This window comes from Oryctolagus cuniculus, chromosome 7, assembly GCF_964237555.1.
Source record: "Oryctolagus cuniculus chromosome 7, mOryCun1.1, whole genome shotgun sequence".
In the NCBI taxonomy this organism is placed as follows: domain Eukaryota; kingdom Metazoa; phylum Chordata; class Mammalia; order Lagomorpha; family Leporidae; genus Oryctolagus; species Oryctolagus cuniculus.
The window spans coordinates 98005566-98020845 of NC_091438.1; the positions used below are offsets into that span (position 1 = coordinate 98005566).

Sequence of the window (15280 nt, forward strand, 5' to 3'; positions counted from 1 at the left end):
TTTCTGCCAACTAATTCACCAAGAAACCCCACTTTCAAAACATATTGCTGATTTTTCTATCCTTCTGAAACTGGTTCTTTCATCCCGGCCCTACATATCATCAAATCTTGCCTGGGCACAGTCTCTTAACCGGTCTCCTTTCTCACACTCTTGTGTCCCACATTCAAATCCATTCTTGTTATGGTAAAATCATGTATGATATAACTCATATTTCAAAAATCCAGACCTCAGAATAAAACCCATAGCTTTGCCCTTAACCTTCAGTACTCCTCAGGATCTAGTTTCTGTCTCACCCTTCTGACCACATGTAACTCAATCCTTCTCTTTTGCAGTGAGTTCTTTGGCTTTCTCTCTGTGTCCCTAACAGTCTAAATATGCAGCTCACCATTGCCTTAACAAGAGCTTCTCTTTTTCTCTGGAATGTTCATTCCGCCATATATTCTGAATTTATCTTGTCTTTCTGATCAGAGATTAATCTGAGATATATTTAAAAATTTTCCTAACTACCCAATTTAATCTTTACACCTTTTCCCTTCCATTTTCCTCTGATTCATTTTCCCTATTAGATATTTTCTTGTTGACAAGTCTCTTCTCTCACTTCTAGAGACCTGGGGGTGGGGCATGTCTTTCTTAAAAATTACTCATCTCCCTGCTCAGCAGAAGTATCTTACAAATAGAATATGTGAAGTTTTATGTATCAATTTTTATTTGTATTATATTTGTTATCAGATTATTGATTTAGAAAAACATTTTTGATTAAATAAGGATTACTAGAATGTATAGAAGCAAATTGATTTTCAAACAAAAAGAAAAACATATTTTACAAGAAAAAAATTAAGAATTAGAAGTTTTTTGAATAAGAACTTTCATATCTATGGTCCTTAAATTTCAATTGCAGTTGTAAGGTCCTAAAAATATGAATGGTGGTTGGGAGGATATGTAGATTAATTAATAGAAAAATGAATCAAAATGATTCTAAGGAGCTAGAAGCTATTTAGTTCTTCATTGAGATCATATGTAATTTTAAGTAGCTGTCATTGGGGGAAATTGGTGTCTGTTACATTAGTAAAACACTGAAATTGAGATTTGAGACCCAAGACTGAGTAAATGTTCACATAGTGTTAGACTTATTAGCAAGAGTATACAAAAAGAAATTAATATAGAAACATCATTAACGTATAAGGATGGGTTACAATAGAATCTCTAGAAATAAATAATTTATTAGTGAGAAAAATGAACTGTGATACGACAAGAAACAAGTACTCTAAATATCAATTTTATTTTTCACTATCTACACTTTCTGAGGGTTCTGTGAAGATTTGGGCACTTATATTATTTCTTCTTTGTAGTTTTTAAATGAGAATTATAAATTTAGGAACTTTAGATGTCCATTTAGTAAATATTAAAAGGGACCTACAAATCGAGTACAGGTGTTCCGGCTACTGCAGTTGCTAAAACTGAAGCTTCATAATGTCTTTTGGTCTCTGCATATTTCAACTTCGAATAAAATATAAAACAAAATTCATGTGAAAGTAGGAAGTGAGAAATATGTTATTATTATTTGCATTTATGTACTTGCAAAATTTAAAAAGGAGGGAGCCTGGTTTCTGGGCTAGTTACTGAGTTACAGATTTTAAGACACTAACTCAAAGATTCATTAAAGATTATTTCATTGCCCTTTAATTCTCTTCCAATAGTATTGAGCAATATTTTATCATCTGTTTTCCTGTACATGCTTTTCTGTCCTCTGCTTAAGACGAAACTCCCTATGTCTGTAACTCTGCCTGTTAATAAATAAATCTTTTTTTTTTTTTTAAACTTTTATTTAATGAATATAAATTTCCAAAGTACGGCTTATGGATTACAATGGCTTCCCCCCCATAACGTCCCTCCCACCCACAACCCTCCCCTTTCCCACTCCCTCTCCCCTTCCATTCACATCAAGATTCATTTTCGATTCTCTTTATATACAGAAGATCAGTTTAGCATACATTAAGTAAAGATTTCAACAGTTTGCTCCCACACAGAAACATAAAGTGAAAAATAATAGATGATTTTTTAAATGATGATGAAATCAGATCAGACCTATTGTCATGTTTAATCCCAGTGAGAGTCAAGTTGGGAATTGATAATTTCTTCTTTTTTTTTTTTTAACAGAAGATCAGTTTAGTATACATTAAGTAAAGCTTTCAACAGTTTGCACCCCCATAGAAACACAGAGTGAAATATACTGTTTGAGTACTCGTTATAGCATTAAGTCTCAATGTACAGCACATTAAGGACAGAGATCCTACATGAGGAGTAAGTGCACAGTGACTCCTGTTGTTGACTTTACAAATTGACACTCTTGTTTGTGGCCTCAGTAATCTCCCCATGCTCCAGTCATGAGTTTCCAAGGTTATGGAAGCCCCTTGAGTTCTCCGACTCTTATCTTGTTTAGACAAGGTCATAGTCAAAGTGGAAGTTCTCTCCTCCCTTCAGAGAAAGGTACCTCCTTCTTTGAAGACCTGTTCTTTCCACTGGGATCTCACTCACAGAGATCTTTCACTTAGGTTTTTTTTTTTTTTTTTCCCCCAGAGTGTCTTGGCTTTCCATGCCTGAAATACTCTCATGGACTTTTCAGCCAGATCGGAATGGCTTTAGGGCTGATTAGACAAGGAAAGAAAAACTGGGTATTTGAGCATGGAAGACTTTCACATCTTTTTTATGGGGCGGATGATGTGTTAGATAAAAAAGTTTCTTGCAATGGAAGACTTCAGACCATATTATGATGTACTTGGCACCGAACTCACTGGCAGGCATGACATCCACTCGTAGCTCCATCATTTCAGTCAAGAAGAGTTTAATGGGTGTATCTCTTTCTATTTTTTATTTTTTTGGGTGCAGCATTGAAACACAGGCTGTCATGAATTTTGCATGTGGCTGTTTCATAGGCTCATGTTATTTGATTAATAGTTATAATTTGTTAAACATCTCTTTTATAGCCAGGAGGCAGGAAGAATCATTAATTTTACAGTGAATGTTAGAGGTATTCTGGTCTATTAAGAATTTAACCAAGGGGTTCTGAGAACACCTATGTGTGTACCCAATTTTCCATCATGATTCTGATATTCTATTCTCATCTTTCAGCCTACATGTGCAGTTACTTTAAAATCTTATTTTCATACCATGTTATTAACTACATTATAAATCAATGACTGAGTAATTATAATCTGAATAGCCAACTCTAAATGTTTTCTAAATGTTGGAAAAGGTACTATACAAAAAAGAGGGTTAAATAAATGTATATACATTATTTTTTAATATAAGTTGACAAATTAGATAAAGGAATTAGTTAGATATGTTTGTTTCCATAGCAGTGCCAAGTGATGTTTAGAAAATATATTTGTCACATATTTTCATGCACTTCCCTAAGTATGCTTGCGTCAGAGAGGCAGTATCAATCTACCTAGTACCGTGTTCTTCATTTCTATTTGCAGCATATATAAAACCTTCAGTTCTTTTCACATGCTTTCTATTTATTGTCAGTTCCTTACTTTGCAATTGCAAATGCTATTTGGAAATCTAGTGTTACTGAAAAGTTTTTGCTGGATGTTCAGCCACTACAGATCTTACTGAAGCAGCTCCCTTATCAAATCACCCATGGATCTCATGGATTGGAACTTTTGTTGTCTGTGGCTTTTGTGATTATCATTCTTTACTTGTTATAATGTATAAGAATCATATAGACCTTGCACTTATTTGTATTTAAAGTTCAGTTTGCAGCCTACTAATCAAAAATTGTCAGTTTCAGCCCTTACTGTCTCAGCAAGATCTAATAAAAACTTTTGATGCCTTTGAAAGATTTAAGGCATAAGCAAAACAAAACAAAATATTGTAAGGGAAATAAACACAAGAAAGTTTTCAGAAGAAGAAAAAAGGAAAAGAAGAATGAAAATACAAGATGAGAAAATCATGTTTCGTATTGATCATTTCTTTTCTATACCTAAATCTTAAAGTGAGATTTTTAATCTCCTTGTAAAAGACAAATTGTCTTTGAGAAAAAGTAATGTATTTAGAAATATACTGTGCATTTTTAAACCCTACAGGCATAAAAATATACATGTCAACCAATAAAACAGTAGACAGCCCAGAAATAAAGCTACATACACAGTAAAATAGCTTTCTACAGAGTCACCAAAAATAAACATTGAAAGATTTTGTGTCAGAAATTATAGAATGTTTAATAAATGGTTTTGGGAAAACTGTATATCCACATATGGAAGTGAAAGAAGGATGGAGGGAGGAAAAGAAAAGGGCTCTTATATACCATAAAATCATCAATTCAAAATGAATTAAAGATTTAAAGGAAGACCGAGATCAATAAAACTTCTAGAGAAAATATAGGGGAAAGCCCCCTTAAATTAGTCTCAGTAGTGATTTTTGGAATTTGATATCCCAAAACATACATCATGAATGTATCTATAATGAGACTACATCAAATTAAAAAGTTTCTATACAGCAAAGGAAATAAGACAAAAGGCAACCTATAAAATGAGAGGAAATGCTTGTAAATGACTCATGGGATAAGAGGTTACCATTCAATAGTTAGAAAAAACCCTCAACTTAAAATTGGGTATAGAATATTGACGGACATTTTCCCCAAGGAAAATAGAATTTTATATATCATGAAATATGATTTAATTAGTAAGAAAGGAAATCATACCTGGTGACAACATGGATGAACCTGGAAATAATTATGTTAAGTGAAATAAGACAGGTACAGAAAAATATTGTTTCAGTTACTTGAAAGTTTTAAATAGATTATATGTGAGAAGGAGAAGGAAGAAGGGTTGGAGTGTGAGCAGAATGGAGGGAAAGTGGCACCATATTCCTAAATCTGTGTATATGAAATACATGTAACTTGTATAACTTAAATAACATTTTTAAAAAGACACTAGTGCTATTTAGTCAGCTGCCCACTCTGACTTACTGTCTCACTAAACTTTAATTACTTTCTTAGTGGCCTCATTTCCAAATAGAGCCACACTGGGGATCGGGGCTTTGGTTGGGGATTCAGGCTGCTAAAGCAAAATCCCATAAACTGGGTAGCTTATAAATTGTTAAGAAATTTATTTATTATAATTCTGGAAATTTGTAAGTGCAATATGTGATTTAAGTTCTTTTGATTTTACTGATTTTGCTTTGTATCCTATCATATAGCCAGAAAATGTGAATATTTTATTAATACAAATACTATATATGATTGAAAATAATGTATATTCTGCAGCTAAAGGGTGTTGTGTTCCATAAGTATCAATTAGGTCAAAAACTGATGGTGCTGCTGAAATAATCAATGTAATTACTGAATTTTTATTAATTCTATTACTTGCTGTGAATGAAATATTAATGTATTCTGCTCTATTTGTAGAATTGTCTATTTCTCTAATACTGTTAATTTCTTCATGTGTTTTTTCCTAGCAATGTTTTTTTTTTTTTTTTTTTTTTTTTTTTTTTTTTTTTTTTGACAGGCAGAGTTAGAGAGAGACAGAGAGAAAGGTCTTCCTTTTTCCATTGATTCACCCCTCCCCCCAAATGGCCGCCATGGCAGGGACGCTGTGGCCGAAGTCAGGAGCCAGGTGCTTCCTCCTGGTCTCCCATGCAGGTGCAGGGGCCAAGGACCTGGGCCATCCTCCACTGCCTTCCCAGGCCACAACAGAGAGCTGGACTGGAAGAGGAGCAACCAGGACAGAATCCGGTGCCCCAACCGGGACCAGAACCTGGGGTGCCAGCGTCGCAGGCAGAGGATTAGCAAAGTGAGCCTCAGCGCCGGCCCCTAGAAATCTTTTATTGAAAGAACACAAACTTCATGCATTTCATAAATACAAATTTGGGAAGATAGTGATTCTTTGTCCTCCATACCCTTCCTCAACCTGCACTCCCACCCTTCTTCCTCCTCTCTCTCCTATTCTCATTTTTATTTTTTTAACTAAGATATAATTTTGATTAAATCTATACACTTATAATTAACCCTAAACTAGTAAAGAGTTCAACAAATAGTATGAAAAAAAAAAAAAAAAAACTGTTCCTTAACAATAGAGACAAGAGCTATTCAAATTCATTGTATCTCAAAGTGTCAATTTCACATCTATGTAAGACTTTTTGGACTGGCTTATTTCACAAAGTATAATGTTTTCCAGTTGCAACTATTTTGTTGCAAACAAAAAAAAATCAGATTTTTTTTTTTTTTTTTTTTTTTTACTGCTGTGTACATATCACATCACTTCTTTACCCATTCTTCAGTTGACAGATATCTGGGTTGATTCCGTATGTTAGAAATTATAAATTAGGCTGCAATAAACATGGGGGTACAGTTAACTCCTTCTTATACTAATTTCATTTCCTTTGTGTAAATTCCCAGAAGTGGGATGGCTGGGTTATATGGTAGGTTTATATTCACAATTCTTAGGTGTCTCCATACTGTGTTCCACAATGACTATACTAACTTGCATTTGCACCAACAGTGGATTAGTGTCCCTTTTTCCTCACATCCGCCCCAGAATCTGTTGATTGTTGATTTCTGTATGAGAGCCATTCTAACTGGGGAGGTGAAACCTCACTGTGGTTTTGATTTGCATTTCCCTGAAGGCTAGTGCTCCTGTGCATTTTCTCAAGATTCTGTTGGCCATCTGAATTTCCTCTCTTGAAAATACCTATTCAAATCCTTTGCCCATGTCTTAATCGGATTGTTTGTTTGTTATTGCTGAATTTCTTGAGCCTTTCATAGATTCCGGATATTAATTCTTTATCAGTTGCATAGTTTGCCCATATTTTCTCCAACTCTGTCAGTTGATTCTTCATGTTGCAGAGTGGTTTTTTTTTGTTTGTTTGTTTTTTGTTTTTTTTTTGTAGTTCAAAAGTCTCAATTTGATGAAATCCCATTTGTCAATTTAGACTTTGACTGCCTGTTCTTCTGGAGTCTTTTCAAGAAGTCTTTGCCTATGTCAATTCCTTGCAGCGTTTCCCCAGTGTTCTCTAAGGGTTTGATGGTACTGGCTTGTAGATTTAGGTCTTTGATCCATTTTGAGTGAATTTTTGTGTAAGATGTAAGCTAGGGGTCTTGCTTCATACTTCTGCATATGGAGATCCAGTTATTCCAGCACCATTTGTTGAAAGAGACTGTCCTTGCTCCAGGGATTGATTTTAGTTCCTTTGTCAAAGGTAAGTTGGTTATAGATGCATGGGTTGATTTCTGGAGTTTCTATTCTGTTCCATTGGTGTATCCATCTGTTTTCATGTCAGTACCAAGTTGTTTTGATTTTAACTGCCATGTAGTATATCTGGAAATCTGGTATTTTGATGCCTCCAGCTTTGTTTTTGTTGTATAAGATTGTACTAGCTATTTGGGGTCTTTTGTTTTCTGCATGTATTTTAGCATCATTTTCTCCAGATTTGAGATGATTGTCATTGGTATTTTGATATGGATCACATTGAATCTCTGATCTCTGAATTGCTTTTAGTAGTATGGACATTTGATTATATTGATTCTTCCAATCTGTGAACATGGGAGACTTTTCCATTTTTTGTGTCTTCTGTTTCTTTCTTTAATGTTTTATAATTCTTATTGTAGTGATGTTTGACAGCCTTTGTTAAATTTATTCCAAAGTATTTAACTTTTTTTGTAGCTCTTGTGAATGAGAAGAATCGTAAAATTTCTTTCTCAGCCATGGCATTTTCTGTGTCTACAATGACTGTTGATTTTTTGTGTTGATAATATATCCTGCCACTTTACCAAACACTTCTATGAGTTCCAGTAGCCTCTCATTGGAGTCTTTTGGATTCCCTATATATAGAATCATGTCATCTGCAAATAGATATATGTTGACTTCCTTCTTCCCAATTTGCATCCCTTTGATTGCTTTTGCTTTTATAATGACTCTAAATCTTCCAAAATTATATTGAATAGCAGTGGTTAAAGTGAGGATCCTTGTCTGGTTCCAGTTCTTAGTGGGAATGCTTCCAGCTTTTCCCCATTCAATAAGATGCTGTCTGTGAGTTTGTCATAAATTGCTTTGATTGTTTTGAGCAATTTGCTTAATTTTTTTTTTTATCATAAAAGGATGTTTTATCAAATGCTTTCTCTGCATGCACTGAGATACTCAAATAGTTTTTATTCTTCCTTTTGTTAATGTCATATATCACACTGATTGCGTTGTGAATGTTGAACCATGTCTGCATACAAGGGATAAATCTCATGTGGTCTGGGTGAATAATCTTTCTGACATGTTGTTGGATTCTAGTGGCTCTTATTTTATTGAGGATTCCTGCATCTATGTTTTGCAGGGAAATTGGTCTGTAGTTCTCTTTCTCTGTTTTATCTTTTTCAGGTTTAGAACTTAAGGTGATCCTGGCTTCATAGAAGGAGTTTGGGAGGATTCCCTCTCTTTCATTTGTGTTGATTAGCTAGAGAATTGGAGTTAGTTCTCCTTTTAATGTCTGGTAGAATTCAGCAGTGAAGCTGTTTATTTCTAAGATTTTCTTTGTTGGGAGGGTTGCTATTATTGATTCAATTTCTGTCTTGGTTATTGCTCTATTTAGGTTTTCTGTGTGTTCATTGCTCATTTTTTGTAACTTGTATGTGCCCAGGGATCGATCCATTTATTCTAGGTTTCCCGATTTGTTGGCATAGAGCTCTTTGTGATAATACGTATTGATTTTTTAAAATTTCTGTAGTTATTTTTCCTTTTTCATCTCTAATTTTATTGATTTGAGTCTTCTCTTTTTTGCTGAATTGGGCCAATGCTGTATAACTTTTTTTCATTTTTTTTCATAAAACCAGCTCTTCATTTTGCTAATCTTTTGTATTATTTTTTATTTCAATTTTATTTCTTCTCTAATTTTAATTATTTCTTTCTTCCTACTAATTTCAGTTTGGCTTGCTGTGGTTTTTCTAGGTATGTGAGATGCATTGATAGCTCATTTATTTGATGCCTTTCCAATTTCTTGATGTAGGCAGCAATTGCTATAAACTTCTCTTCTAATGCTGCTTCTGTTAAATACCATAAGTTTCGAATGTTGTATTATCCTCTTCATTAGTTTCTAGGAATTTTTTGATTTCTACTATGACCCTCTGTTCATTCAGGAACATGTTTTCAGTCTCCATGTGTTTGCACATGTTCTAGAGATTCTTGAGTTTTGATTTCCAGGTCATCCCATTGTGGTCGAGATGTGTGGTATGAATTTATTTTTTTTTAAATTTGCTGATGTTTGCTTTATGGCCTAGCATATGGTCTATCCAAGAGAAAGTTCCATACACTGATGAGAAGAATGTGTATTCTGCAACTGTAGGATGAAAAGTTCTGTAGATATTCATCAGGTCCACTGGTTCTATAGTGTCAATTAATTCTGTGGTTTCCTTGCTGATATTCTGCCTGGTTGATGTGTCCATTTCTCAAAGTGGGGTATTGAAGTCCCCCATTACTATTGAATTGGAGTTCATGTCTCTGCTGTTAAAATGGGTGCATATATGTTTATTATAGTTGCATCTTCCTATTATAGATATCCCTTGATCATTAAATTGTGCTCTTCTTTGTCTCTTTTAACAGTTTTTGTGTTAAAGTCTATTTTGTCTGATATTAGGATGGGTACAGCAGTGCTTTTTTGGTTTCTGTTAGCATGGAATTTCTTTTCTCATCCTTTCCCTTTCAGTCTGCATGTATCTTTGTTGGTCAGATGTGTTTCCTGTAGGCAGCAATTAGATGGGTCTTGTTTTTAATCTGGTCAGCCAGTCTGTATCTGTTAACTGGAGAGTCGATGCCATTTACATTCAAGGGGACTACTGATAAGTAACTACTTGGCTTTGCTATTTTTGCATAAATATTCTTATTGTTTACTTTGGATTTCTTTTGCATTTTTACTAGATATTTCCTGCTTTCACTTTGTTTCATAGGATAACCATATTTCTGTGTTTCTGTGTGTAACACATCCTTAAGCATCTTTTTTAAGGCTGGATGAGTGGCGACAAATTCTTTCAATTTCTGTTTGCTTGGAAGGTCTTTTTTTCACCTTCATTCATAATTGAAAGCTTGCAGGGTATAGTATTCTGCAGTGACTTTTCTTTCTCTTAAGACTTTTACTAAATCTGGTAATTCTCTTTTAGCCTGTTGGATTTCTCATGAGAACTCAGCTGAAAGTCTAATTGAAGATCCTCTGAAAGTAATCTGGCATTTCTCTTGTGCACAATTTAGGATCTTTATGTTTTTCTGTAGAATTTTTGATGACAATGTATTGTAGTGAAGATCTTTTTTGGTCATTTTTATTAGGAGTTGTATGTACTTCCTGTACTTGGACTTCCCACAATTTCTCCAAATTGTTGAAGTTTTATGTAACTATTTCACTGAAAAGGCCTTCTAAACCATTTCTTTCTCTAGGCCTTCAGGAACTTCTAAAACCATTTGTTGGGTCATTTGATAGTATCCAATAACTCTCCAACACTGTTTTTTAAGTTCTCTAATTTCTTCCGTTCTCTTGGTCTGACTATAAAATTTCCAAAGATTTGTCTTCTAACTAAATGTTCTTTCCTCTTCCTCGCTGAGTCTGTCATTAAAGTTTTTCACTTTTTTTTTTGATCTACTGAATTTTTCATTTCTAATATTTCATTTCAATTCCTCTTTAAAATCTCAATTTCATGTGAAAACCTTTTATTCATGTCATGTTTGGTTTTCTTTAATTCATGAATTTTCTTCTTATTACTTCTAAGTAATCCTATGGTGAATATTTTAAATTCTGTTTCTGTCATTTCTTCAATCTCTTTATCTTCACATTCTAATATTGATGTGTTCCTTTGGGGGCATGATATAGTCTTCCTTATTGTTTCATGAATTTCTGTATTTATTTTTAGACATTTGTGGAAATACTTCTTATTTTTTCCCATCTGATCCTTTTATTCTTGAATTACGACTTTGTGGCTTAGTGGAGTGTCTGCTCTTTCAGTGAATACCTAGAGGTGTATGCTGGGTGTGGCCTGGGAGCTCTGCTCAGTGCTCTAGGGTGAGGGGAGTATCCAAGGTGACACCCAGGTTGGGGCAAGGTAAATCTTTTTTATCAGGCGGGAGGTTTTGATCAGCTCTGTTGGTGTAATCTCACACTTACCCCCTCTCCTCCAAGACCAATTCGCAGGTGCCAGCACCAGTAGTTGCAATATTAATCCACTCTGCTGCAAGAACCACACAAAAGATCTGTGCAGTCCTGCAGCAATGTCCACACCCAGGCAAGTGGAGCCCTGGGTTTTTGGAGCCTTCCAGAGAGATCCATCCATACCCTATGCTCTCTCTTGCAGCCAGTGTTTCCACAGTCCCCGCACACAAGTCGTGGGGTTCTGAGGATCCATTTCTTCCTGCCAGTACACACCATCCACAGAGAGGTGGAGAGTGAGACACCTGTCGGTACTTCGCCAGGCAGCTTAAGCCCCTGAGCCTGTGATGTTCTGTGTGGCTAGGATCACCTCAGAGTCCTACATAGGCACTCAGCCACCTGTCAGTTCTCCCAGCAGGACTCAGGTGTCTCCTCTCAGCTGGTTGCAGGGCACACAGACACAAGATGGCACAGCTGTTATGATTGTCCCAAGCGATATCTGCCCTCTCTCAGCTAGTTACAGATGTTTGTCATTGTCAGATGTTTGAGGAAAGAAAAATGTGTCTCCCTGTTTTCCTCTAGTTTGGCAGGTACACTGTTCCTCATAGAGCCCCAAGTTGGACTCACACTAGGGTCTCCCTGCAGCTCTACTGCCAGTGGCTTGGGCTGCTGTAGTCTGCTCTCAGCTCACTCTCCAAAACTAGTGGTAAGGCTCTTTGCTGATGTCCTGTTTTGTGTCCATGTTCATAATGCACATCCATACTCTCCACGTAGATCCACAGCATCCCTCTAACTAGTGTAGAGTTTCCACTGCCCTTTTCTCCCTAAACTTTTGAGATTTCACTCTTCCACTTTTTTTTAGCTATCTTCCACTAGACTAGAGCAGTTAGCTCCCTCTCTATTCCATCTCTTCATGTATTTTGAGATTCCATTCTAAAACACATCAACATTGTTTTTTAAGATTTATTTTAAAGAGTTACACAAAGAGAAGAGAGGCAGAGAGAGAGAGAGAGAGGTCTTCCATCTGCTGGTTCACTCCCCAAATGGCTGCAACAGCCAGAGTTGCACCAATCTGAAGCCAGGAGCCAGGAGCTTCTTCTGGGTCTCCCATGCAGGTGCAGGGGCCCAAGGACTTGGGCCATCTTCCACAGCTTTCCCAGGCCATAGCAGAGAGCTGGACTGGAAGTGGAGCAGCCGGGTCTCAAACCGGTGCCCATACAGGATGCCAGTGCTGCAGGCCATGGCTCCGGCCCCTATTTATTTTTTAACGTTTATTTAATGAATATAAATTTCCAAAGTACAGAATATGGATTAAAATGGCTTCCCCCCCATAACGTCCCTCCCACCCGCAACCCTCCCCTTATCCACTCCCTCTCCCCTTCCATTCACATCAAGATTCATTTTCATTTCTCTTTATATACAGAAGATCAGTTTAGCATACATTAAGTAAAGATTTCAAAAGTTTGCTCCCACACAGAAACATAAAGTGAAAAATACTGTTTGAGTACTAGTTATAGCATTAAATCTCAATGTACAGTACACTAAGGACAAAGATCCTACATGAGGAGTAAGTGCACAGTGACTCCTATTGTTGACTTCACAAATTGACACTCTAGTTTATGGCATCAGTAATCACCCTAGGCTCTTGTCATGAGCTGCCAAGGCTATGGAAGCCCCCTGAGTTCACTGACTCTGATCATATTTAGACAAGGCCATGGTCAAAGTGGAAGTTCTCTCCTCCCTTCAGAGAAAGGTACCTCCTTCTTTGATGGCCTGTTCTTTCCACTAGGATCTCACTCGCGGAGATCTTTCATTTAGGTTTTTTTTTTTTTTCCCTAGAGTGTCTTGGCTTTCCATGCCTGAAATATTCTCATGGGCTTTTCAGCCGGATCCGCATGCCTTAAGTGCTGATTATGAGGCCAGAGTGCTGTTAGGACATTTGCCATTCTATGGGTATGCTGTGTATCTCACTTCCCATGTTGGATCACTCTCTCCCTTTTTGATTCTATCACCTAGTATTTGCAGACACTGTTCTTGTTTCTGTGATCCCTTTGGTTCTTAGTCCTATCATTATGATCAATTGTGAACAGAAATTGATCACTGGGACTAGTGAGATGGCATTGGTACATGCCACCTTGATGGGATTGAATTCGAATCCCCTGGTATGTTTCTAACTCCACCGTTTGAGGAAAGTCAGCTTGAGCATGTCCCAAATTGCACATCTCTTCCCTCTCTTATTCCCACTCTTATATTTAACAGTGATCACTTTTCAGTTACGTTTCAGCACTTAAGAAGAATTGTGCATTGATTACAGTATTCAACCAAAAGTATTAAGTAGAACAAACAAAAAAAAAATACTAAGAGGGATAACATATCAAGTTGCTCATCAACAGTTAGGGTGAGGGCTGATCAAGTCACCGTTTCTCTTAGTGTTCATTTCACTTTAACAGGTTTCCTTTTTGGTGCTCAGTTAGTTGTCACCTATCAAGCAGAACAAGTGGTATTTGTCCCTTTGGGATTGGCTTATTTCACTCAACATAATGTTTTCCAAATTCCTAACAGGGATCACTTTTCAGTTAAAATTTAAACACCTAAGAACAAATGTGTGTTAATTACAGAGTTCAACCAATAGTATTAGAACAAAAACAAAATACTAAAATGGATAAAGTATTACATTGTATATCAACCATCAGGACAAGAGCTGATCAAGTCACTGTTTCTCACAGTGTCCATTTTACTTCAACAAGTTTCCCCTTTGGTGCTCAGTTAGTTGCGCCAATCAGGGAGAACATATGATATTTGTCCCTTTGGAACTGGCTTAATTCACTCAGCATGATGTTTTCCAAAATCCTCAATCTTGTTGCAAATGACTGGGTTTCGTTGTTTTTGACTGCTGTGTAGTATTCTATAGAGTACATGTCCCATAATTTCTTTATCCAGTCTACTGTTGATGGGCATTTGGGTTGGTTCCAGGTTTTAGCTATTGTGAATTGAGCTGCAATAAACATTAATGTGCAGACTGCTTTTTTGTTTGCCAATTTCATTTCCTTTGGGTAAATTCCAAGGAGTGGGATGGCTGGGCTGAATGGTAGGTTTATCTTCAGGTTTCTGAGGAATCTCCAGACTGACTTCCATAGTGGCTTAACCAGTTTGCATTCCCACCAACAGTGGGTTAGTGTCCATTTTCCCCACATCCTCGCCAGCATCTATTGTTGGTAGATTTCTGAATGTGAGCCATTCTAACTGGGGTGAGGTGAAACCTCATTGTGGTTGTGATTTGCATTTCCCTGATTGCTAGTGATCTTGAACATTTTTATCATGTGCCTGTTGGCCATTTGGATTTCCTCTTTTGTAAAATGTCTATTGAGGTCCTGGCCCATCTCTTAAGTGGGTTGTTTGTTTTGATCTTGTGGAGTTTCTTGATTTCTTTGTAGATTCTGGTTATCAACCTTTTATCAGTTGCATAGTTTGCAAATATTTTTTCCCATTCTGTCGGTTGCCTCTTCACTTTCCTGACTGTTTCTTTTGCAGTACAGAAACTTCTCAATTTGATGCAATTCCAAATGTTAATTTTGGCTTTGACTGCCTGTGCTTCTGGGGTGTTTTCCAAGAAGTCATTGCCGGTACCTATATCTTGCAGTGTTTTACCAATGCTCTCTAATAATTTGATGGTGTCAGGTCGTAGATTTAAGTCTTTAATCCATGTTGAGTGGATTTTTGTGTAAGGTTTAAGGTAGGGGTCTTGCTTCATGATTCTGCACGTGGAAATCCAATTTTCCTAGCACCATTTATTGAATAGACTGTCATTACTCCAGGGATTGGTTTTGGATCCTTGATCAAATATGACTTGGCTGTAGATGTTTGGATTGATTTCTGGTGTTTCAATTCTGTTCCATTGGTCTATCCATCTGTTTCTGTACCAGTACCATGCTGTTTTGATTACAACTGCCCTGTAGTATGTCCTGAAATCTGGTATTGTGATGCCTCCGGCTTTGTTTTTGTTGTACAAGATTGCTTTAGCTATTCGAGGTCTCCTGTGTCTCCATATAAATTTCAGCACCATTTTTTCCAGATCTGAGAATAAGGTCTTCGGTATCTTGATTGGTATTGCATTGAATCTATAAATTGCTTTTGGGAGAATGGACATTTTGATGATATTGATTCTTCC

General features: G+C 36.5%; 1 protein-coding gene across 2 annotated transcripts in view; it reads left to right on the forward strand.

Annotated features, from left to right (window-relative positions):
• Positions 1 to 15280, forward strand: part of LRRIQ3 (leucine rich repeats and IQ motif containing 3) — a 163646-nt gene that overhangs the window by 118388 nt on the left and 29978 nt on the right. The gene's annotated exons all lie outside the window — the stretch shown is intronic.